This window comes from Schistocerca serialis, chromosome 6 (assembly GCF_023864345.2).
Source record: "Schistocerca serialis cubense isolate TAMUIC-IGC-003099 chromosome 6, iqSchSeri2.2, whole genome shotgun sequence".
In the NCBI taxonomy this organism is placed as follows: Eukaryota; Metazoa; Arthropoda; class Insecta; order Orthoptera; family Acrididae; genus Schistocerca; species Schistocerca serialis.
In genome coordinates, this window is record NC_064643.1 from 104786600 (window position 1) to 104810363 (window position 23764).

The 23764-nt window shown below is 44.1% G+C and overlaps 1 non-coding gene across 1 annotated transcript; it reads right to left on the bottom strand.

The window, feature by feature from the left end:
- Positions 1-5331: 5331 nt before the first annotated feature.
- Trnas-cga (transfer RNA serine (anticodon CGA)) lies at positions 5332-5406 on the bottom strand. The gene has a single exon. It is a non-coding gene; the product is annotated as a tRNA-Ser (tRNA).
- Positions 5407-23764: the final 18358 nt, after the last annotated feature.

A 23764-nucleotide genomic window follows, 5' to 3' on the forward strand; every position in this document is an offset into this window, starting at 1 on the left:
GGTCTCCTGCTTAATAGGCAGATGAGCTGACCACTGAGCATTCTGGACACACTGGTCACCACAAACGCAGAAACTATACTAGAAGGCCTCCCCTCAGACCCAACTCTCAGCTTATATCGTACACTACAGATGAAGTGGCCACCAGCAGCTAATATCTTTAACTCCTTTGTGTCTTTATCCATAGTAGTTTCACGATCACAGTGATGTTTGTTCTTTCAGACATGTCCAAAAGAACAGCTGCCACATATACACACTGACGGACAAGATCGCATCACCAAAAAGTAATTAATGTAGAATAGTGAAATTTCAGGAATGACCCGCCAGGGTAGCCGAGAGCGCTAATGCACTGCTTTCTGGGTAGGCGCGCCAGACCCGGATCGAATCCGCCTGGCGGATTAACGATGACAGCCGGTGTGCTGGCCAGCCTGGATGTGGTTTTTAGGCGGTTTTCCACATCCTACTAGGTGAATACCGGGCTGGTCCCCACTTCCCGCCTCTGTTACACGACTCGTAGACATTTGAAACACGTTCACACTATTTCACGATTTACACTATGCGCAGACAGTTGGGGTACACTACTTCCATCCTGGGGGGTATGGGGTGGCGGCAGGAAGGGCATCCGGCCACCACTTAAAATTAATCATGCCAAATCTGTACTTAACCATGCCGACCCTGCGCACAATGCGGGAAAAAGGCGGTAGCAAAAGAAGAATGGTTCAAATGGCTCTGAGCACTATGGGACTTAACTTCTGAGGTCATCAGTCCCATAGAACTTAGAACTACTTAAACCTAACCAACCTAAGGACATCACGCACATCCATGCCCGAGACAGGATTCGAACCTGCGACCGTAGCAGTCGCGCAGTTCCAGACTGCAGCGCTTAGAACCGCTCAGTCACTCCGGCCGGCAGCAAAAGAAGAAGAAGTGAAATTTTGGGAATACATTTCTCTAGAGTGATTAAAACTGCACAATCACAGATTAATGTAAGCGCGAGATAACATTGCCAATGTTAAATGCTGGTACACTAAAAAACAGGTGTAACTGCCAGAAGGTTGAATGGAAGCGTCCACACCTGCATGTATTGTCGTGTACAGCTGCCAGATGTCAGTTTGTAGGATAGAGTTCCATGCCTGTTGCACTTGGCTGCCCGATACGGGGACGGTTAATGCTGTTTTTTGTGGATGACACTGGATATGTTGTCCGATTATGTCCCATTGGAGACAGATCTGGTGATCGAACAGGCCAAGGCAACATGCCGATACTCTATTGATCATGTTGGGTTACAACAGCGGTATTTGGGTGAGCGTTATCCTGTTGGAAAACACTCCCCGGAATGCCGTTCATGAATGGCAGCTCAATGGATCGAATCACCAGGCTGACGCACAAATTTGCAGTCTGGGTGTATGGGATAAGCACGAGAGTGCTCCTTCTGTCATACGAAATTGTTGCACCCCGGACCATAACTCTAGGTGCAGGTTCATTGTGTGTAGCATGCAGACAGGTTGGTTGTAGGCCTTGAACTGTCCTCCTTGTAACCAACACACAGTCATCATGCCTGGTACCGAGGCAGGGCCAGCTTTCATCAGAAAACACCACAGATCTATACTCTGCTCTCCAATGTGCTCTCGCTTGACACTGCTGAAGCCGCGGATTGCATTGGTTTTGCACGATAAAGGCATCTGGATGCTCGAATCGCAGCTGCAGATGATTTCTTATTTCTCAGTAGATCCTCGCGGCAGTCTTGACCCCAGTCTTCTTGCTACTGTACATTCCTGTGTCCACGACTGCCAGCTATCATCCACAGTAGCTACATTCCTGCCAACTTTCTGTAGTATGGCAGCAGAAACATCCAGCTTCTCGTGGCCCTATTTTACGACCTCGTGCAAACTCAATGAGGTGTTGCCAATGGCGTTTCTGTCGTCTTAAGGCGTTCTTGGTTAATGTCAACTCATCACGTCCAATCTCATAGGTAACTAACGCCCACGACCGTTATAGAGTATATTTAAAGCAAACCTGAGTTGCATATTCATAGTGACACTACTAGCGCCACTCTTACGTGAGTGGCGTGAAAGTGGAATAGATATCACGTTTCGGATGTAGAACCATGCCTACCAACTTTCGTTTATGTCTCACATCTCCTTCTTCATGTTGCGATTTTTTTCCCGTCAGTGAATTAAGGTGATGACGGTGAACGATCCTATAACTGCAGATACACATAAAGCTCAAACGCTTGTGGGAATCCGCGAGATTCTGCTCGTAATTAAGCTAATGAGAAGGGCCACTACATCAGTTGAGAATTTTGGTCTGGCTGGAGGCTTGTTAGGGCAGACTTTGCAGTTGATCCGTTGTGCCCAGGTGGCATAGTACTCAGGGCATTTGCCTAGTAAGCAGGAGATACGGTTTCGAATCCCGGTTCGGCACAAATTTTCAACTTGTCCATTGATATAAATCAATACCCACTGGCAGCTAATGATTTAATACTTCTGTGCATTGAGTCATAGCGTCTGCACAGTGGTATCTGTTCATTTGGACATGTCCATATCAAAGGCACATCAAAGAGCAGAGGCAGGGTCAATTGCAGAAAGTGTAGATACTGTACACCTCTCCTGCGAAGCGTTGTGGATTCATGACTGGTGACACGAGGCGCTCGCCAGTAATCCCGGCCCACACGTTGAGGCTCAACTAGTGCTCATGATTCACTGCCACCATGCCCTCGGCATTCTTTCTAGCCGCTGTTGGCTGTTGTGAAGGTTGACAATACCACCCCTCGTATGGTAGCCTCGCCTGTGTATAGAATGGCTGACATAAACCCCAGAAAAGTGGTGGCCTCTGAGACGAATCAATGACAAATTCTTCTCTGCAGCGGCAAATCCGTAGCCTACGAGAGGCGTTTGAAAAGTTCGTGCAAAGTCCGAGAGATGGCACCACTGGCGTGTATCGAGGTCATGTTTACTTAGTGGCATCTTTGCAAAGAACGCATACCAAGTTTCAGCCATATTGGTCTATTTATTTGTGTTTGGCATTCGTGCGAATCAAGGAAGTCGAGTGACTGTCAAAAAAATGGACTAAAAAGAATTTCGTGTGGTGATTAAACATTACTTCATGAAAGGCAAAACGCCTCAGGAGACTAAAGAGAAGCTTGATACACATTACAGTGGCTCTGCACCTTCGGTTAGAACAGTTTGTAAGTGGTTTCAAAATTTTCGGAGTGGCCATATGGGCACAAGTGATGCTGAACGTTCTGGACGCCCTGTGGAGGTTACGACTCCAGAAATCATTGATAAAATCCATGATATGGTGATGGATGGCAGAAGAGTTAAGGTGCGTGAGATTGCTAGTGCTGTGGGCATCTCAGATGAACGGGCACATAATATTTGCATAAACATTTGAACATGAGAAAGCTATCCGCAAGATGGGTTCCGCGATTGCTCACGCTTGACCAAAAACGGAATCGTGTGAAGCGTTGCAAGGATTGTTTGCAGCTGTTCAGGAAGAATTCGCAGGACTTTAAGGGTCGTTTCGTCACTGTGGATGAAACATGGATACATCACTATACTCTTGAGAAAAAAAAACAATTTAAACAATGCGTTACCAAGGAAGAATATGCACCAAAAAAGGCGAAGACCATTCCTTCGGCCAGAAAGGTTATGGGGATTGTCTTTTGGGATTCGCAAGGGATAATCCTCATAGACTATTTGGAAAAGGTGCATATTATGTATCGTTATTGGACCGTTTGAAAACCGAGCTGCAAGAAAGACGCCGGCGATTGGACCGCAAAAAAGACTTTTCCCATCACAATGCACCAGCACACACCTCAGCGGTTGTGGTCGCAAAATTAATGGAAATAGGATGCCAACTCGTTTCTCATCCTCTCTATTCTCCAGACTTGGCTCCCTCGGACTACTATTTGTTCCCCAATTTGAAGAAATGTCTGACGGGACAAAGATTTTATTCAAACGAGTAGGTGATTGCAGCAACTAATAGCTATTTTGCACACTTGGACAATTTCTGTTATTCGGAAGGGATCAACAAATTAGAACAGCGTTGGATGAAGTGTATAAATCTAAAAGGAGACTATGTCAAAGAATAAAAAAGATTTACCCCAAACACGTAAGTAGTTTTTATTTTTGCACAGACTTTTCAAACGCCCCTTGTATATAACAAGGTCTGAATGCGTTGTAAGCGATACGGATACTGGCAGTTGTGGAGAATTTTCCACATGTTCATCTGGCTTACCCCATGCCAATGGGCCACCTGACCGATACTGATACCGGAGCCACTGCCAAAGACCATTTAACTTTTAAGTGTACCTCCCCTGGAACACATATAAGGCCATATGCCTATATGACGTTTTTTGCTCCATATTCTCTCAGGGATCACTTCCTGAAGATTGCCCACATTTAGCAAAATCGTCTAGTGTAGCCTGCAAATCATGTTGAGGTGTCGGACAGAAGGTATTTTTCATTCTACCATATACTGAAGTTCCTTCTCATTGTATCCACTGACGGTGGATTAGTAGAATGACTGCTTGTAGATTTACTTGCCTGGATTGACCCACATAATGTCTATGGGACTAATATGTAGGGACTGGAAGAATATTTTTATTTTCTGCCCTGAAATACGGGTCCTGGAGTTTCCTAAGGAGCTCTCACTATATGTACAGCGTCTTTCTACGAGTGTCTGCCATTTAAGATTTTGCAACATCTCAGTTTCACCACCTCACCCCTCGAACAAACCTACCGCCATTTACAATGAGCTTCTTCCAAACGTTGTAAGCGGTATGATTCCTACCGTTAACAACATAATAAGAGAGGCGATATAGTAGTTAAGCTACTGGACTGGACTGAATTAAGATTCAAATCCTGTCTAGCCATTTATATTTAGGCATTTTGTGGTGTCCCTAAATTGCTTAAGGCAAATACTGGAATGGTTCTATTTTGAAGGATATGGTCGATCTCCTTCCTCACCCTTTTCTTATAAGATCCTGTGCTCAGTCTCTAAATGACCCCGTCATTAACAGATGAACTTAACAAGGAAGACTGATCTATCGTTGGCTACATCAAGAAGGAAAAGTTGAAGGTTTTTAGATGAAGGCTAGGCTGCAGTAAATTGGGAGCAGAAAAGAAGGACCTCGCTTCCACGAATTAATAAATACATCCTAATCATACGGTCGTGTTACATTAATGTGACTACTGCCTACGTTCAATGTCAGCTTGCAATAACCACTGGCAGACAGCAGGTGGCAGCACTAGCAATGGAGGGTACAAAAGCTTGTCGGGGCGACGCGGAAAACAATTCAGTCGTTGAAACTTCCTGGCAGATTAAAACTGTGTGCCGGACCGAGACTCGAACTCGGGACCTTTGCCTTTCGCGGGCAAGTGCTCTACCAACTGAGCTACCCGAGCATGACTCACGCCCCGTCATCCCAGCTTTACTTCTGCCAGTACCTCGTCTCCTACCTTCCAAACTTTACAGAAGCTCTCCTGCGAAACTTGCAGAACTAGCACTCCTGAAAGAAAGGATTTGCAGAGACACGGCTTAGGCAAGCTATCAGCGTGGCTATCAGCGCACACTCCGCTGCAGAGTGAAAATCTCATCCTGGAAACATCCCCCAGGCTGCGGCTAAGCCATGTCTCCGCAATATCCTTTCTTTCAGGAGTGCTAGTTTTGCAAGGTTCACAGGAGAGCTTCTGTTAAATTTGGAAGGTAGGAGACGAGGTACTGGCGGAAGTAAAGCTGGGATGACGGGGCGTGAGTCGTGCTCGGGTAGCTCAGTTGGTAGAGCACTTGCCCGCGAAAGGCAAAGGTCACGAGTTCGAGTCTCGGTCCGACACACAGTTTTAATCTGCCAGGAAGTTTCATATCAGCGCACACTCAGCTGCAGAGTGAAAATCTCGTTCTGGAATTCAGTCGTTGTAATGCGGAAACTGAGCAATTTATCTGGTGTCCGAAAGATCATGACCATTGGTTTTCAGACCAAAAGGTAGAAGCATTTCCGAAATGGCTAAGTTTGTAAACTGTTCACGTGTCGCCGTGATTAAAGCGTACCGTGCATGGCAAAATGTCACTACCAAAAACTAGCACCGAGGCAGCTCTAGTGCATCACAGGCCGTAGATAACAGGGGCGAATGATGAGTGCCAAGATGTGTACGGGTTGACAGACACGCGAGCATTGAGCAACTGACCGCACAGATGTGCCAAGAGGGCGCCAACAGTGTTTCCTCGACGAGCTTTCAGCTGACGTGGCCAAGTATGGGCCTCCACAGCAGGCGCCTGGTCCATGCGCCGATGCTGACTGCTGTTCATCTGAGACGAAGGCTGGAATTTGCTCGCCAGTACCGTAACTGTGGTGTCACCGCCAGACACCACACTTGCTAGGCGGTAGCCTTTAAATCGGCCGCGGTCCGTTAGTATACGTCGGACCCGCGTGTCGCCACTATCAGTGATTGCAGACCGAGCGCCGCCACACGGCACGTCTAGAGAGACTTCCTAGCACTCGCCCCAGTTGGACAGCCGACTTTGCTAGCGATGGTTCACTGACAAAATACGCTCTCATTTACCGAGACGATAGTTAGCATAGCCTTCAGCTACGTCATTTACTACGACCTAGCAAGCCGCCATTACCAGCTACTGTTGATACTGTGAATAATGTACCGTCAAGAGCGATGTTCACCATTAATGGATTACAGTTAAATATTCCACCAGCTACGTCCGTTTTTTTCTAAATTCTAATTTCCTTGACCTGTTCCAGACCTGACGCCAGCATGCGTGAGCTAAAACGCGTGCCTTTCGGCTTCCTCTAGTAACGGTGTTGGCTCTCCTGCCAACCCACAACAGTAACTGCACGTCCACTGACTGGCGGCATGTTGTAGGGAATTAGCCTACTCACGCCATATAAAATTCATATGCTTCCCATTGTGTGCCAGCCTAGTCCGCTGTAACTAGCTATGATGTCACGAATGTTGCGCAATACCTTAAAAATAAAGTAAATAATCTGAAAAGTTGATAGCATGTCAGGAATGATGCCAAAATTATAAGTGTTAAGGTTCAGTTTAGTAACTTCAACAGTTTTCGAAATTTGGACATTTTACGTAAAAATCATCGGCGCAACAGAAAGGAGCTATAAACTTCAAAATTTATATTCGGATTCATTTTTCATTGTAATTTAATGGAAACAGCATGCTGGATCTCACAAAGTAATATTTTTGTTGAAATTCATGATTTTCTGTTTTTGCGTCCTAAAAGTGCGGAAGCAAGATAGGTTAAGTAAGTGATTAGATAAAGGTAGGATGTTTAGATTTAGGTAGAATGGAGATAAGCTATAATAACAAAGATGTCAGAAGTTTCAAAAAGGTAGCTATAAAACTATAGCTGTAGCGTCTCTCCAAAGGGCAAGTTCAGAGCTCATCTATTGCGTGCAGTACAACTAAAATAATTCTCTCGCCAAAATTATTTAACCTAGCCGCATTAGAATTTTATTATAGACCTGTGCGCTGTTTCCACAATTAAATCGAGAGCTTCATTGGCCTTCAGCGAATGAAGCAACAAATTATTTAGTAACTTGAAGTGGTGTTCTGCTAGCCCCAGCGGCTAGTCAGTAAGGCAGATGTTGTCGGCTGCGCCTTCAGCAGTCCGCACCGCGACTATATAAATAAAAGCGTGCGAGGTAGAGTAAGGCCCCAGTTCTCTTCTACATTCGTATAAGCGCGCACTCCGTGCCGGAAGCTCGTCGCGTTTCTGCATTTGCCAGGAACAGCCTTGGATGCCATATTACGTAACTCCGTATGCACTTAACAATGAGTTCACATTGGGGTAAAGTGTTAATTACAGAACGACTCCAGTGATTTATTCTCAGTTTGCGTATGTCGTATTTTCACGTGTCGCCGCAGAACAGACTTTCTACCATTACTAGCGTGGCGTTTGATGAGTATTAACATCAAATTTTGGCGACTGCTCACTTTGAACATTTACATCGATAACGATTATTGAACAGTTTTGTTATCTAGGGATAATAGGATCCGCGCAATAGACTCTGAATACCTCAGATAGTACAATAGTTGATATGGGTAATCATTTGTCTGGAATTTTACGCTTTATCGTTTTCAGAATATAGTGAAAATGGTTATAGTAAACTGCATTTTCTATGAATCCAAGACATCATCCTAAATCCTCAGAGTAATGAACTTCAATAATCAATAACTTTTATTCGCCATCGGAATGGGCACAGTGAACTCTAATTACAGGTATCACGTTTTTGCTAATCACTTTCTGGTTGCCAACATTGATAATAGAGAGCCTGTGTTGAGAACAGCCATGTGGCCTCTTCAGTTGAATCACTTGTCACGCTCCATCAGACAGATGGCTGTTGTGTATATGGCGTGGAAAGTCTGAAACCAAACACCCTGCAACCAGGAGGGATCGCTATGGTATGGAGAATATTTTCATTGCACTCACTGGGAAATGTCGTGATTCTGGAAGACACATGTATGCATCTATCCTTGGGGACAATATCCACCCCTATATGTAGTTTGTTATTCCTCAGCACGATGGCATCTACTAGCAGGACAATGCAACGTGTCACACAGCTCGCAGTGTGGTTCGAAGAACACCAGGATGAGTTCACTGTACTTCCATGGCAACCAGACTCCCCTGATTTAAATCCAATCTAGAGTCTGTGGGACCATCGCGTTCTGGCCGTTTGCACTGTGGATCCTCAAAGAGACGTAGCGCAGCTGGAGTCGACATGGATCTAAATTCCTGTTGGTACCTTCCAGAACCTCACTGACTCCCCTTCCTGCGTGTCTTGGGCTATGAAAAATGATTATTGACGCTTCGAGAAAGGATCACATTAATGTGACTGTACTAAGAACAAAGTCCATGAAAAATTTCAAAAAATAGGTACAAAGAAGTGGCCAAAAACAACGTATCAGATGATACAGTATGTGAAAGACAAACTTTCATAGTTATTTGCAGTGTTTATAAAGGTTCTACGTATCAACCCTTCGTCATGTGGCACACAAGAAATCGATAGCCCAAATCTGCCCATACCCACCCGGCATATGAGGACAGACGGTAAGAACACCTGCTGTGATGCAGTCGCAAGTTTTCGAGGGTATTTGGAAGAAGTGGAACATAAATGCTATCTTCAATGCAATCCTACAAGAGAAAGCCGCAAGCCATCAATCTGGTGAGTATGGTTGCCACTCAAGTAGCGCCAGGTCGATAGGTACGGGGTGTTCAAAAAGTCTCTCCGCAGTGCCGTATGATTGTTAGCCGCGCGTGCCGTATACCGCAGTGAATATACCGAAATGAAACTCAGTGAAATACAAGTTATTGATTTACTGAACATTCATTTTTACTTACAATTTTTCACATTAAAGGTTGAAAGTGTCCCCCTGTTGTTGAATACACAATTCAATTCGGCTAATCATGTTGCCAAACACAAGCTGTAACATTTCTTCTGTTACAGAAGCAGTGAAAGTGGATATTGCCGTTTTCAATTCATCGATGGATTTTGGACGGGTTTTATAGACAGCTGCTTACGCTGCACCCCAGAAGAAAAAGTCAGGTGGTGTTAGGTCAGGCGATCGTAGAGGCCAAAGTCCCTGTGAAATTATGCGATCTCCAAAAACATCAGCAAGCAGTGACATTGAAATGCGAGCTGTATTCGCGGTTGCACCATCTTGTTGAAAATAACCGTTCAGTATTTCACTTAACACAAGTTCTCCGATGAATGGGTACAGAATATCACTGCAATATCGTTGTGCGTTTATTGTTTCGTTGAAAAATATGGGACCCATAATCAGACGTCTAGAAATTGCAATCCAAACTCCTATTTTCACAGAATGAAGTGATTCCTCATGAATACACAATGGATTTGCAGTATACGATGATTTTGCGAGTTCATGTACCCGGATAAATTCAACCACGCCTTATCAATGAAAAACGTTTCATTCATTCGATTTTGTTGAACGAAATTTTTGTACAATTGACAATGAGGCAGTCTCTTGCCATGATCGGTATTTTTCAGTTCTTGCACGACTGTCACTTTGTACGGGAAAAATTCAATTTTTTTTCCTTACAGCTGTGTGGGCCCTTCCGACACTAACATCGATTTCCTGGACGAGTTTTCTTACTGGCTTGTTCGGACTCATTTTATCGGAAATATCGAGTAATTTATCCTCAGAAAAAACGCTAGGACGGCCACTTCTCGGTGCATCTGTCACTGAACCCGTACTTCGAAATTTGTTCTCCTATCTCGCACAGTATCGAGATGTGGGCGTGTTGTCTCCGGGAAAACTGAATTAAATGTTTGACGAACTGTAACTGTGTATTTGGCACCAGTTTTGAACACTTGTTCGACTAAAGACACACGTTCTTCAATGGTTAGCATTTTAACACTGACAAAAACGAAACAAATGAACACAGGAATTAAACTTAAACGTTCACGTCAACAAGTAACGACACACACCAACGATACTACTGACGCTGGCTGAGATAAACGAAACAGTGGAATGCTGGGAGAGTCCACTTGAAGGGAAGCAACCCAGGCAGGCGAACAATCGTAAGGCACGCGCGGCTAACGATGATACGGCACTGCGAAGAGACTTTTTGAACACCCCGTACAACACCGCCTATCCGGCGACGTGGCAACGTTTCGTTACGATGATCTCGTACACAATTCTAAAAATGTGAAGGGTACCATCTTGTTGAAATTTGAAATGCCAGCTTTCGGTTTCAAGTTGTGGCATCAGCCGCAAATGCAGCACGTCGAGACTGCTGATACCATAGAGACAGTTCTATCAGCGAAGAAGGGTCTGTAGACCGTTTTGTTGGACGCGGCACAGAAGGCGTCAACATATCCTGGATATGTTCAACATTTCTATGTGGATTCCTGACGCCCATATGCGCATGTTGTGCCGGTTGACCTTTAGCTAAGATGAGAAGAGCGTTCATAATTGAATATTAATTTGCTTCCAAATTAGTACTTTCCAAGATGTATTTGCCGAACTGGAGACGACTCATTTTGCCATCGTGGCTGATGGCTTGCAGGAGCTGAGATTTCTATGACTTCAATCTTAAACTCTCACGAAGTATTTTCCGTGCTGTTGGCTGAGTGTGTTCAGTTCTAGACTTCGCAACAACACACTGCTTTTTTTCACACGCCTGGTCGCTCCGGACGGACAAACAACCAGCCGTCTCGATTTTCTTGTACCACTTCACTGAGCTGTTGTAGACTGGTGGTGTTTAGTAAAACTTGCCACGGGAAATTATTTGCGCAGAGGGAAAATTCCGGCACACAAAATGCTTTCTCTGCCTCGTTCGACGCCATTTTCAGCTACTACGACCGGTGACGCCCCTGACGGTGGTTTTCCAAACTAATTTGCCACATCATACAAAAAAAAGGTGAGAGTTTGTCTTGCCTTTACTGTTATCATTTGTTGCGTTATGTTCAGCTATTTACCTGCACTAATTTTTAAAATTTTTCATGGCCTTTATAATTACGTTTTAATTCAACAACCAATAGCATATCAGTAGTTGGAATGGTTATAGAAATCAGGATGTGTAGTACGGGCATCCATATGATAACAATATTTTGTTCAGATCTGTAACCAAGTCTTCAACATCGAGGTTCCTCATTCCACACCACTTCCTTAACAGTTGTCAAAGTCCATAGTAGGTTCAGCTTGTGTGACAGAAGCGCCAGCAAATATTTGTTTGGGTCGTGACGTCTATGCGGCCAAAGCCCCTCAATGATAACGATATCACTATACAGTTTCGTCAGTAAGGCATTAAAATATGCTGTGGAGTTAGTTGAACTTCTTCTTATATTTCCCTTTCTTTCTAGTGCACTCAATTTATTCCTTTTCTTGTAGTTAAGACACATGAAGCTACATTGCTTGTAGTATAGGGAGTACCTTGTCTGTGTACTTGCTGTTTCTGCACTCTTTCAAATTATATTCTGGTATATTTCAAAAGAAATAAATGTAACAATGCATGAAATTCATTTTATCGAAGGTAGTCATATTACAAATGCCGTTAACATGTCTCACATTGCAGTGGAGAACTTGGCTGTAATATTTTTAAAAATCTTTAAAACTCAAAAAGAACAGACCTCCGCAACTTCCGGTACAGGCAGTAACCCTCATCATTCTGCCAATGACCTTGCCAAAAAGAACGGAACACAGGATACAATTCCAAGACACCCGCTCTTATGGTGGAAAACCACCCCTAAGCGTGTAATAATTAGCAAAGACCTGTTCGATGCGTAAGAGGAAAATGACGTTGTGTATAGGGTTTACTATTAGAAGTTATGAAATACTGGCCTCCCATACCTTCGCAGCATGGAGGTGGGGCCCCATGTGCCAACTGGATATTGGGGGGCCATTGAGAAACATGTCGTAAATTACGATTTTGTACCCATTTCTATTCGTCGGATTACCGCGCCATCTGTGGCGAAACGAAGAAAATGCTTCAGATAAAACGTATGTAGAGTTTTCCACAGAATCATAATCTGCAATAAAAAAAGGGGGTTCCAAAGACGCAGAGGTCGGGGTGGTGGATCGAGTGTGGCATCGTTGAATATCCCCCTCCGAGACAAATTAGAATTATAACTTTTTTTGATCTGATGTGTAGTTTTCCTTATATTTCGATGTCTTTAGTTAAAATGAACACCCTGTAGATTTATAAGCTGTACATTTCACTAAATGAAAAAAAACTATCGTTTGACTGCACGATTAGCAAGTTACAGGTAGAGTCAGTCAAATCATTCAAATATCAGAAGTATCAGCGTGTAGACATGTATAGTGGAACCATTTTTATAGTTTCAATTTGCAAGAAAAACAGATGGATAGCTACGATTTATTGACAGGATTCCAGGAAAGTACGATAAGTCTACGAAAGAGAGTGCATATAGAAAGTTTCTGAAGCCTGTGCTGCTCAACTGAACAGTAAAAATATTGGACTGCACTATTGGATGAAGGCGGGCACCAACAAAGAAGGACAACGCCAAAACCTTGTCTGCTTCGAGAAACATAAAACGGAAAAGCGGAATAATCTCAACTGACAACTTCCGCAGAAGCCTCTCTGCTTAGAAAACGTCTCAGGTGTGTTTCAAGACGGAAACAACGTACATTATTTCTCCCACAATAATTTTATCCTGAAACCTTTCCTTTGGTCCGTGTCTGCATACAGTAACAACAACATGGGATTGTTGGTCCGCCTAGATGTAAAACACTTTTGTTATTTATTTATTAAATCTTCGAAACTAGTTTCAGCGACAAATATCGCCATTAACAGCGGGTTCTTCGATTCTAAAACCTGCAAAAACATCATACTTACAAAACGTTATAAAGCATTATATAATTTCGTAATACCTTATTTATTATACGTCACAGAATGGTTTTACGATTGTTGCCGCTGTTCCCGGAATATTTTCTGCGTTTTCTTTGTTGTCGTCTTCCTCGGCATGCACCATGTCTCTGTACGATTAGCTTTTAGTACACAAATACGAAAACGTTAACTGAAGTATGTCAGCGCTACACAAAAAGATTGCGTTAGTGTTATGGATACAGTTTAGTGTGTCCTACGTTGTTACGTACTTCGTCATGTACTTGTTGTGACTTAGCAAGACAGCCAAGTCACAACGAGAGGAAGCCGAAAGGCACGCGTTAAGCTCACGCAGATTGGCGTGAGGTCTGGAACAGTTAAAAGGAAATGAGAACTTAGAAAATGGACGCAGTTGCTGTAATACTTAACTTTAATCCACATTTGTAAAACATCGCTCTTGATGATACATGCTTCACAATATTAATTATCAAAGCTATGGCGCCTTGCTAGGTCGTAGCCAATGACTTAGCTGAAGGCTATGCTAACTATCGTCTCGGCAAATGAGAGCGTATTTGTCAGTGGACCACTGCTATGAACGTCGGTTGTACAACTGGGGCGAGTGCCAGTACGTCTCTCTAGGCCTGCCGTGTGGTGGCGCTCGGTCTGCTATCACTGACAGTGGCGACACGCGGGTCCGACGTATACTAATGGACCGCGGCCGATTTAAAGGCTACCACCTAGCAAGTGTGGTGTCTGGCGGTGACACCCCAGTACTCATGTTCGTAAGACGGCTTGCAACTACTTTAAGACACAGGAAATCATATCTCCGCACGTTGTTTGTAATCCAAAACATTATGCCATCTTGCTGTTAGCGCGCGTCGCGAGAAATGTATCGCACATTGCGAGAAAGTTATGAAAATAGTAGCGGGAGTTCTGCCTACTTCTTTTCCTTATTTATATCTCTGTGTGTGATTGGGGAGTGGTTGTTTTCGTTTATTATGTTTTCCACTTCCACCATAGCCTCTTGTACGTAATAAGTTTCTTCTATTGTTAGTTTTAAGTATAAATTGTAGCTGTGTTTCTGGATGTGTAGATCACTTTCAGTATTAGTGTGGTTGTTCATTGGGTGTTCTGCGAAAGTGGAATGTGTTGCCGCTCTTTAGAACTGTAGTGTGCTCTGCATACCTGTGAAAGTTATGTTTGTTTCTATGTCTAAAAGTAGTTGCAAGCCGTCCAAATAACGTGAGTACATGACGAACCTAGTAAACACCAAACAGTATCCACAACAGTATCGCAATCCCAATTTTATAACGCTGACAAAGATCCCATTTTTGTATTTGTTTACAAATCCCTAACAGCCACTCATACAGTTGTAGATGACACGATGTACGCCGAGGGAAAAAAAAAGCAGAAATTACGCCGCAAACAGCGACAATAATCGTAAAACCATGCTGCGACGTGTTGTAATAAGGTATAATGACATTATTCACAGGAAACAACATTTGAAACCGAACAGTACGGTGCAATTTTTTTACAATGTTTTGTAAGTATGCTACTTCTACATGTTTTAGAACTAAGGAATCCACTGATAAATGGCGACATCTGTCGCTAAAACTAGTTTGAGAATGAATAAAAAACAAAGGCGTTTTACACCAATGCGGACATAAAATCTCATATTCTTATTATTTCTCCCGTGGGGACCGCGAGAAGAAAATGCTCTAACTACAGCTCGTAAAAGAGGCGCGTAAGCAATCAATGTTATCATTCTTTATCCGCGAGTAGAAGGTGCAGACGCCCTAATTCACGGAAACATGTTTACCTTCTGTATGCGCACTGTAGTGATTCGTGGGTTGTACGTGTAGAAAGCGACACGAGAGTGGCAACACTGCAGCGGTTGACGAAACACTTGCTGTGGGCACGAGGGCTCTGGGGCTGTAAATCGCACTTCCGGTGCTCCACATTCCTCGAGTGGAGAACAGAGCGTGTGCCACCTAATTGCCTGCCATTCGGTTCGGCTGCAGATAAGAGACACGGTTTCCTGGAAGCGCCCGTCGACGTGCCCTGTCGCCAGAACTAGATCCGCGTGGGCAGTCTCCCAGTCGTACAGTTCCTATGGTCCTGGGAACAGCTTGTCTTGTGCGGCTCCACTACAGCTTGCAGTCAGTGGACCTTCACGTCACCTACAGCTGTATGACGGCGTGCTCACGCTAGAAGGAGGGCCAGTATGAGTGACTTAGAAGTGGATATCCTCGGTGTGCCAAAGCAGCTGATGATGATGATGTCGTGTGACTAGGGCCTCCCGTCGGGTAGACCGTTCGCCGGGTGCAAGTCTTTCGATTTGACGCCACTTCGGCGACTCGCACGTCGGTGGGGATGAAATGATGATGATTAAGACAACACAACACCCAGTCCCTGAACGGAGAAAATCTCGGACCTAGCCAGGAATCGAACCCGGGCCCTTAGGACTGACATTCTGTCGCGCTGACCACTCAGCTACCGGGGGCTTAAATCACTTAATAAAGGCAACGCCTCCGGTCCTGATTGTGTACCAATCGGGCTCCTGTCAGAGTATGCTGATACAATAGCTCCATATTTAGCAATCATACATAACCGGCCGCTCGTTGCAAGATCCGTACTTAAACAGCAGTGAGTTGCACAAGTTACACCCAAACCCAAGAAAGGGAACAGGAGTAATGGCTCAATTACAGACCCATACCGCTAACGTCGATTTACAGTAGGATTTTGGAACATATACGAGTACTGTGTTCGAACATTATGAACTACCTCGAAGAGAACGATTTATTGACAAACAGCCAACACGGATTCAGAAAATATCGTTCTTGTGAAACACAACTAGCTCTTTAATCTCACGAAGTAATGAATACTGTTGACAGGGGATGTCAAACTGATGCCATATTTTTAGATTTCCAGAAGGCCTTTGAACCCTACCTTAAAAGCGACTTCTAATAAAAATTCCGTGTCTGTGGACTACCGTCTCAGTTGTGTGACTGGATTCGTGATTTCCTGTCAGGAAGGTCACAGTTTGTAGTAAATGACAGAAAGGCGGAGAGTAAAACTGAAGTAATATGTAGCCTTTCCCCCGCTGTTCCTGATCTGCATCAACGATTTAGAAGACAATTTGAGTAGCACTCTTACATTGTTTGTAGATGATGCTGTCATCTAACGTCTTATGAAGTCATCAGATGAATCACATCGCAAAACGATTTAGACAAGATACCTGTATGGTGCGGAAAATTCCAATTGACTCTAAATACCAGGTATAGAAGTACGGCCGGCCGATGTGACCGAGCGGTGCTGGGCGCTTGAGACTCGAACCGCGCGACCGCTACGGTCGCAGGTTCGAATCCTGCCTCGGACATTGATGTGTGTGCTATCCTTAGGTTAGTTCTGTTTCAGTAGTTCTAAGTTCTAGGGGACTAATGACCTCAGATGTTAAGTCCCATAGTCCTCAGAGCCATTTGAACCATTTTTGTAGAAGCACGAAACCGGAATTTGGTTGCAATAATTACACGTCTGTTGTTTGAAGCTGATAAACAATATTTTATTCAAAATAACTTCCATTGCTGTTTATACATTTCTCCCACCTCTCCGGCAGGCTGTGAATGCCACGCCAAATAAACTTCTTCTTTTGAAGCGAGCCAGTCAGCAAGCCACTTTCGTACATTTTAATATGAATTGAAGCGTTGTTCGGCGAGACCGTCTCCCAGTGATGCAGATAGATGATACTCGGACGGAGCCAAGTCTGGAGAATAAGACGCATACCCTAGTACTTCCCAACTGAACGCCTCGGTCGTTTCCCTGGCCCGTTTTGCTTTGTGTAATGGGGCGTTATCATGCAGTAATATGACTTTGTGTTGCCTTTTTCCATATTCCGGTCGTTTTTCACGTAATGCTGTATTTAAATAGATCATTTGCTGTTGGCAGCGATCGGTGTTAACGGATTCAACAGGTTTTAGCAGTTCATAATAGATGACGGCCTTCTGATCTCACCAAACACAGAGCAGTGTCTTCCTTCCAAAGCGATTTGGCCTTGCAGTGGATGTCAATGGTTTGCCTGGATTCACCCATGATTTAAGACCATTTTTCATCACCTGTCACTATTCGACGGAGAAACGACTTCCTTTTGCCTCTGGAGAGCAGTATTCACAAGTGGTCTTTCGATTTGCTTGCTGTCTTTCAAATGGTTCAAATGGCTCTGAGCACTATGGGACTCAACTGCTGCGGTTATAAGTCCCCTAGAACTTAGAACTACTTACACCTAACTAATCTAAGGACAGCACACAACACCCAGCCATCACGAGGCAGAGAAAATCCCTGACCCCGCCGGGAATCGAACCCGGGAACCCGGGCGTGGGAAGCGAGAACGCTACCGCATGCTGTCTTTCATTCAGTTCATACGGAACCCATTTTTCCACTTTCTGCACCTTTCAACCAAAGAGAAAGGGCTTTCTGCGTCACAATCAATTGTTCTGCGAGTTCCTGTTGAGTTTGAGTATCATCTTCATCTAATAAGGCCTGCAATTCCTTGGCTTCGAATTTTTTCCGTGGTTTCCCGTGCTCATAGTTTCTCATGTCAAAATCACCATTTTTGAATTTTTTGAACCACTTGAAGCACTGTGTTTTCCCAAGAGCATGTTCGCCGAAAGCTTCGACAAGCATTCGATGCGATTCTGCCTCAGTTTTCTTCAAATGATAACAGAAAACCAGTGCTGTCCGCAAACCGCAGTTCGTAGGCACAAAACTCGACATGTTTACGGTTTTGAAACAGATACCGATGGCCAGAATTTGGGTTACTGTGTGTTGATATTCGTCGTCAGCCGTTATAGAAAGCAGATGGCGCTGCAGACGCGGTCTCACGGGCGCTACCCTGACAGCTAGCACCATCTGTAGGGAAATTCCGGTTTCATACTTCTGGTAATGAAAAGTGTGAAGTCATCCATATGAGTACCAAAAGGAATCCGCTAAATTTTGCTTATACGATAAATCACACAAATCTAAAGGCTGCAAATTCAACTAAATACTTAGGAATTACAATTACGAATAACTTAACCTGGAACGATCACATAGAGAATGTTGTGGGGAAAGTAAACCAAAGACTACGATTTATTGACAGGATACTGAGAAAATGCAACAGGGCTACTAAGAGATTGCCTACACTGCGCTTCTACGTCCTCACCTGGAGTATTGCTGGTGGTGTAACATCTGATCAGATAGGACTGACGGAGGACATCGAAAAAGTTCACAGAAGGGCAGCTCGCTTTGTAGTATCGCGAGAGAGGGGATAAAGCGCCACGGATATCAAACGTGCATTGGAGTGGTAATCTTTAAAGCACAGGTGTTTTTCGTTGCGGCAGGATCTTCTCATGAAATTTCAGTCACCTAATCCCTCCTTAGAGTGAAAAAATCTTGTTGGCATCATCATTATAAAATAAGCGAAATCAGACCTCGCACAGGAAGATTTAATTGTTTGTTTTTCCCGCGCGTTGTTCGAGCGTGGCACGCTAGAGAAATAGCTTGATCGTGGTTCGACGAACCCTCTGCCAGGTACTCAACTGTGAATTGCACAGTAATCTTGTAGACGTAGCTCACCTTATCATCAAGCACTAGACATGGTGATGGTAGTAGAATTTATCGATCTTGAAAGCCAAATTCACTGAGCATGTTCGTGGCGAAAGTTGTATGGTAAATTGTCCTCACCTACTGAAAGAATAGGAAATATTTCGTGCAAATATTTGAAAAGAACTTTTATTTGCTCGTGAAAATGTGCAAGGAAAGTGGGGGAATAGTGTGCTCTTAAAAACTGTTATTTTGAGACATTTATAATTACTAACTTGAAAACAACAGCTGTAGTTTCTCTATTTTCACCATTCTAAATCAGTTTAAATGTTAGTTGTCCGTAGTGGCACTTGCGAAGACGTGCAAAGTGTTGGCGTTTCTGCGGAGCCCAAGATATTTGAGGTAATTTTTTGCTTACACATTCTTTGGCTTCAGCAATTCACAACCAGTCCGTCACCTTCCACCTTAATCTAGACCTCAACTGAAGAAGGAAATAACAGCCTGAAACTGGTAAAGGCAAAATAAATTAGTATACTCGTATAAACGAGACTGGTTGTAGTTTTTTCGACTACTATACCCTTGTAACACGTATCGTAGACTACAACACTTCGGTGGTTCACTACTAGAGAAGAAACAAATTCTACATCTACATCTACATCCATACTCCGCAAGCCACCTGACGGTGTGTGGCGGAGGGTACCTTGAGTACCTCTATCGGTTCTCCCTTCCATTCCATTCTCGTATTGTTCGTGGGAAGAAGGATTGTCGATATGCTTCTGTGTGGGTTCTAATCTCTCTGATTTTATCCTCATCGTCTCTTCGCGAGATATACGTAGGAGGGAGCAATATACTGCTTGACTCTTCGGTGAAGGTATGTTCTCGAAACTTCAACAAAAGCCCGTACCGAGCTACTGAGCGTCTCTCTTGCAGAGTCTTCCACTGAAGTTTATCTGTCATCTCCGTAACGCTTTCGCGATTACTAAATGATCCTGTAACGAAGCGCGCTGCTCTCCGTTGTATCTTCTCTGTCTCTTCTATCAATCTTATCTGGTACCGATCCCACACTGCTGAGCAGTATTCAAGCAGTGGGCGAACAAGCGTACTGTAACCCACTTCCTTTGTTTTCGGATTGCATTTCCTTAGGATTCTTCCAGTGAATCTCAGTCTGGCATCTGCTTTACCGACGATCAACTTTATATGATCATTCCATTTTAAATCACTCCTAATGCGTACTCCCAGATAATTTATGGAATTAACTGCTTCCAGTTGCTGACCTGCTATATTGTAGCTAAATGATAAGGGATCTATCTTTCTATGTATTCGCAGCACATTACACTTGTCTACATTGAGATTGAATTGCCATTCCCCGCACCATGCGTCAATTCGCTGCAGATCCTCCTGCATTTCAGTACAATTTTCCATTGTTACATCCTCTCGATATGCCACAGTATCATCCGCAAAAAGCCTCAGTGAACTTCTGAAGTCATCCAATTCCTGGTGTGCCTGAATGCTACCTGCGAAAAGACGCTTGCTCTAGCAAGAGACCCAGCTACGGCAAAAATGTCTCCCAGTAGATGTATCACTTCGGTCAAGTGATCCAGCACTCGATTTCCCGCGCCGTGGAATAATTATTATCCGGAGTGGATGAGAGGGGAAGCTTGTACAGTGATCAAAATAATTGTTTTCATAATCCCCAAAGTTAAAAATCGAACGTTGTGATCCAAAAATACGTTATGATATCAATACACTGGTTTGTTTGTAATGTCATTCTAGAGGAGAAATTTCCTGTTTCTACCGTTTGGGGGCAGTATGCACAGTCTATGGCAACCGTGTCATAAACATTACAGTACTCAAGAGAGTTGTGTTGCTTCAGCATGATCTGGACAAGTACAACGTTCAATCAGAGGCTCCATTGGGGCAGAGATTGAGACAGGCGGACGTCGCAGTGAATGTCGATGTGAGTCAAAGTAATGTCTCTAGAATCTGGAACAAGTTTGTAGCGTTAGAATCAGTCGAGGATCGTCACTTCAGTGGCAGCGGAAGAAATGGAACAGGTGTCCAGGACTGATATCTGCGTATAACAGCAATTAGGCACCCTCAATACAATGGGACACGTCTATGGCGAAACATTCAAACAGCAACAGGAGTGCAGGTATCAACAGAAAGATACGAAATAGGCCCTAAGAGCTGTCATTACGTACCAGAAGACCTCTAAAGGCTCCTCCTTCAAATCGGGTTCAGAGAAGGGCTCGTGTCGAAATGGCAAGAAGCCATTCTTTGTGGGCTAAGCAGCAATGTTACACAACGCTCTTTTGTATCAGTTTCCACCCTGACAGTAGTGACATTCTTGTATGGAGGCAACGAAGGCAGCGTTTACACCCTAACTGCATCGTAGATCGCCACCGTTATGAAGGCGATTCAGTCATGTTTTGAGGTGGAGTCATGTACGGCCACAGAACACCTGTAGGAAGACGACTGGTGTGACGTATCTGAACGACAACCTTGCACACATTGTGGCTGCATTTAGTGAACGTATTGGAGCGGGATTGACGCCGATGGACAACAATGCAGGCTCCCATCGTCATAGTCCGCCTGCTTAGCTGTGTGGTAACGTGCTTACCTCCCATGCACTGGGCCCGGGTTCGATTCCCGGCCGGGTCGGAGATTTTCTCCGCTCGTGGATTGCGTGTTGTGTTGCCCTCATCATTGGCTGCAAGTCGCCCAATGAAATAAGACTTGCACTCGGCGGCCGAACCCGAATGGGACATCCCGGCCAACAGTGCCATACGATCATTCCATTACATTTCCCATCGTCACATCTTCCTAATGGAGCTTACAAATAGTAGAGTGGAATGGTCCCCATATTCTCCAGATCTTGACTGCGTCGAAAATTCATGGGTCATGCCAAAACGAGAGGTTGGCAACTGCCCTGTTGCACCAGAGACCACGTAGAGGGCGCTTTGGAGGAATGGAGCATTATCCAACAGGCTTACCAGAGCAGTTTGCTAAGGAGTACGCCTAACCGCTTTCAAAAGCGTCTACAATTGGTAAGAGGGCCGACTGATTCATAAACAGTGCGTTATGGAAGATAACGGTGAGAGGAAACTGTAGTGCCTGTTGCCGAATCTTATGTAAGGTTTATTTTATTAATATTCGTTATCTAGTGACTGTATCTGAGAGAACAAATTCAGTTTTGTTTCCTATTACATACAATATCTACAATAAAGCAACATTCAAAGTTTATTTTGACCACTGTATTAAATATACATGAAGGGAAACAACCACCACTTAAATTACCTGCCACTTTCTTTTAGCAAAAAAATGGTTCAAATGGCTCTGAGCACTATGGGACTCAACTGCTGTGGTCATCAGTCCCCTAGAAGTTAGAACTACTTAAACCTAACTAACCTAAGGACATCACACACACCCATGCCCGAGGCAGGATTTGAACCTGCGACCGTAGCAGCAGCGCGGCTCCGGACTGGAGCGCCTAGAACCGCACGGCCACCGCGGCAGGCTTCTTTTAGCAAATTAGAACGTTGAAATTATTTAAACAGTAATACTTTCATTTTAACATTTCAGCAATTGTAGAATGTTACTTCTTGGATAAGCAGTCATCAGCTTGGGGTGTCTTGTCTAGTTGGTGCAGCGTGGGTTCAGACAGACCACCCAACTCTCCTATACCACAATTCTCCGTCATTGCCTACTTCTCCGCAGGTGCGACATAACCGATTTGATTCTTTACCACGTCTACGTAGTGATTTCAATGCACTAGTAAACTGATTATCGTAATCATCGCTATCGTCGCCACAACAAGTCCCGGAGACATCCAGTAACTTCGGCTACACTCGTTTTTCCTCTCTGCATCTGCTTTTACATTTCTTCTTATCTGGTCGCTCAGTAAAGCATCCATGTACAGCTCCTTATTCACCCTAGTCTGTTATTTCTTTTCATTGTTTAGTCTCTCGTTTCAGCTTCTTCCTGCTCACACTTCGCGAAGGTGCGCACCTGCTCTCTTTCAGTGCACCAATATTCTAGTCTACCATTACATACTAACGCGATCAGATTCTGTATGCCAAACTGTCATATTTACCAAGTAAATCCGCGCAGTTATACAAAGGGCGATCAAAATCTTTCCGTTTGCGGGAAACATTCGATAAATCTGACAATAGCGGTTTTTCCTCTCCACTTCTGGTTTTCTTTTTCTTCTTATGTGGTTGCTCAGTAAAGCATCCACGTACAGCTTGTTTTTAAATCTAGTCTGATACTTCTTTTCATTCCTAGGTCTGTTCCTCGTTTCATCTTCTTCCAGCTCACTCTTCACGGAGGTGCGCACTTGTTCTCTTTCAGCTCGCCATTACTCCTGTCTGCCACAACATGCTAACGCGATTACATTCTGCATATTAAACTGCTATATTAAGGAAGCTAATCTATGCAATGATACGAGGGGCATTCAATAAGAAATGCAGCACACTCTTTTCTTGAAAGCAGTTTGGTTTTATTCTGGATTCCAACACATATTATTATCCCCCACCCTTTGGCTACAGAGCCCTATTTTTCAACTTAGCTCCGTTCACTGCGACGGCCTTACGCCACCTTAAAAGTTACGTTGTGCAAGACACGACAGTTGGCTGCGACTGCGGCGCTGCCCCCTCCTCTTTTCCCACCCTGGCGGACGGCGACACGGCCGCAACACGACAGGAGTCGTCGCTGTTTCCCAAGCTCCGGTCGGCGGCGGCGGAATCAAATACATAAGAAAAATAAGAATTCCGATTTTCTTGCTGTAAAAAATACTGTATGTTAACGCAACAAAGTTACATCGGCTCCCAGAGTTAGTTTTTCGATACAGATTCTACTT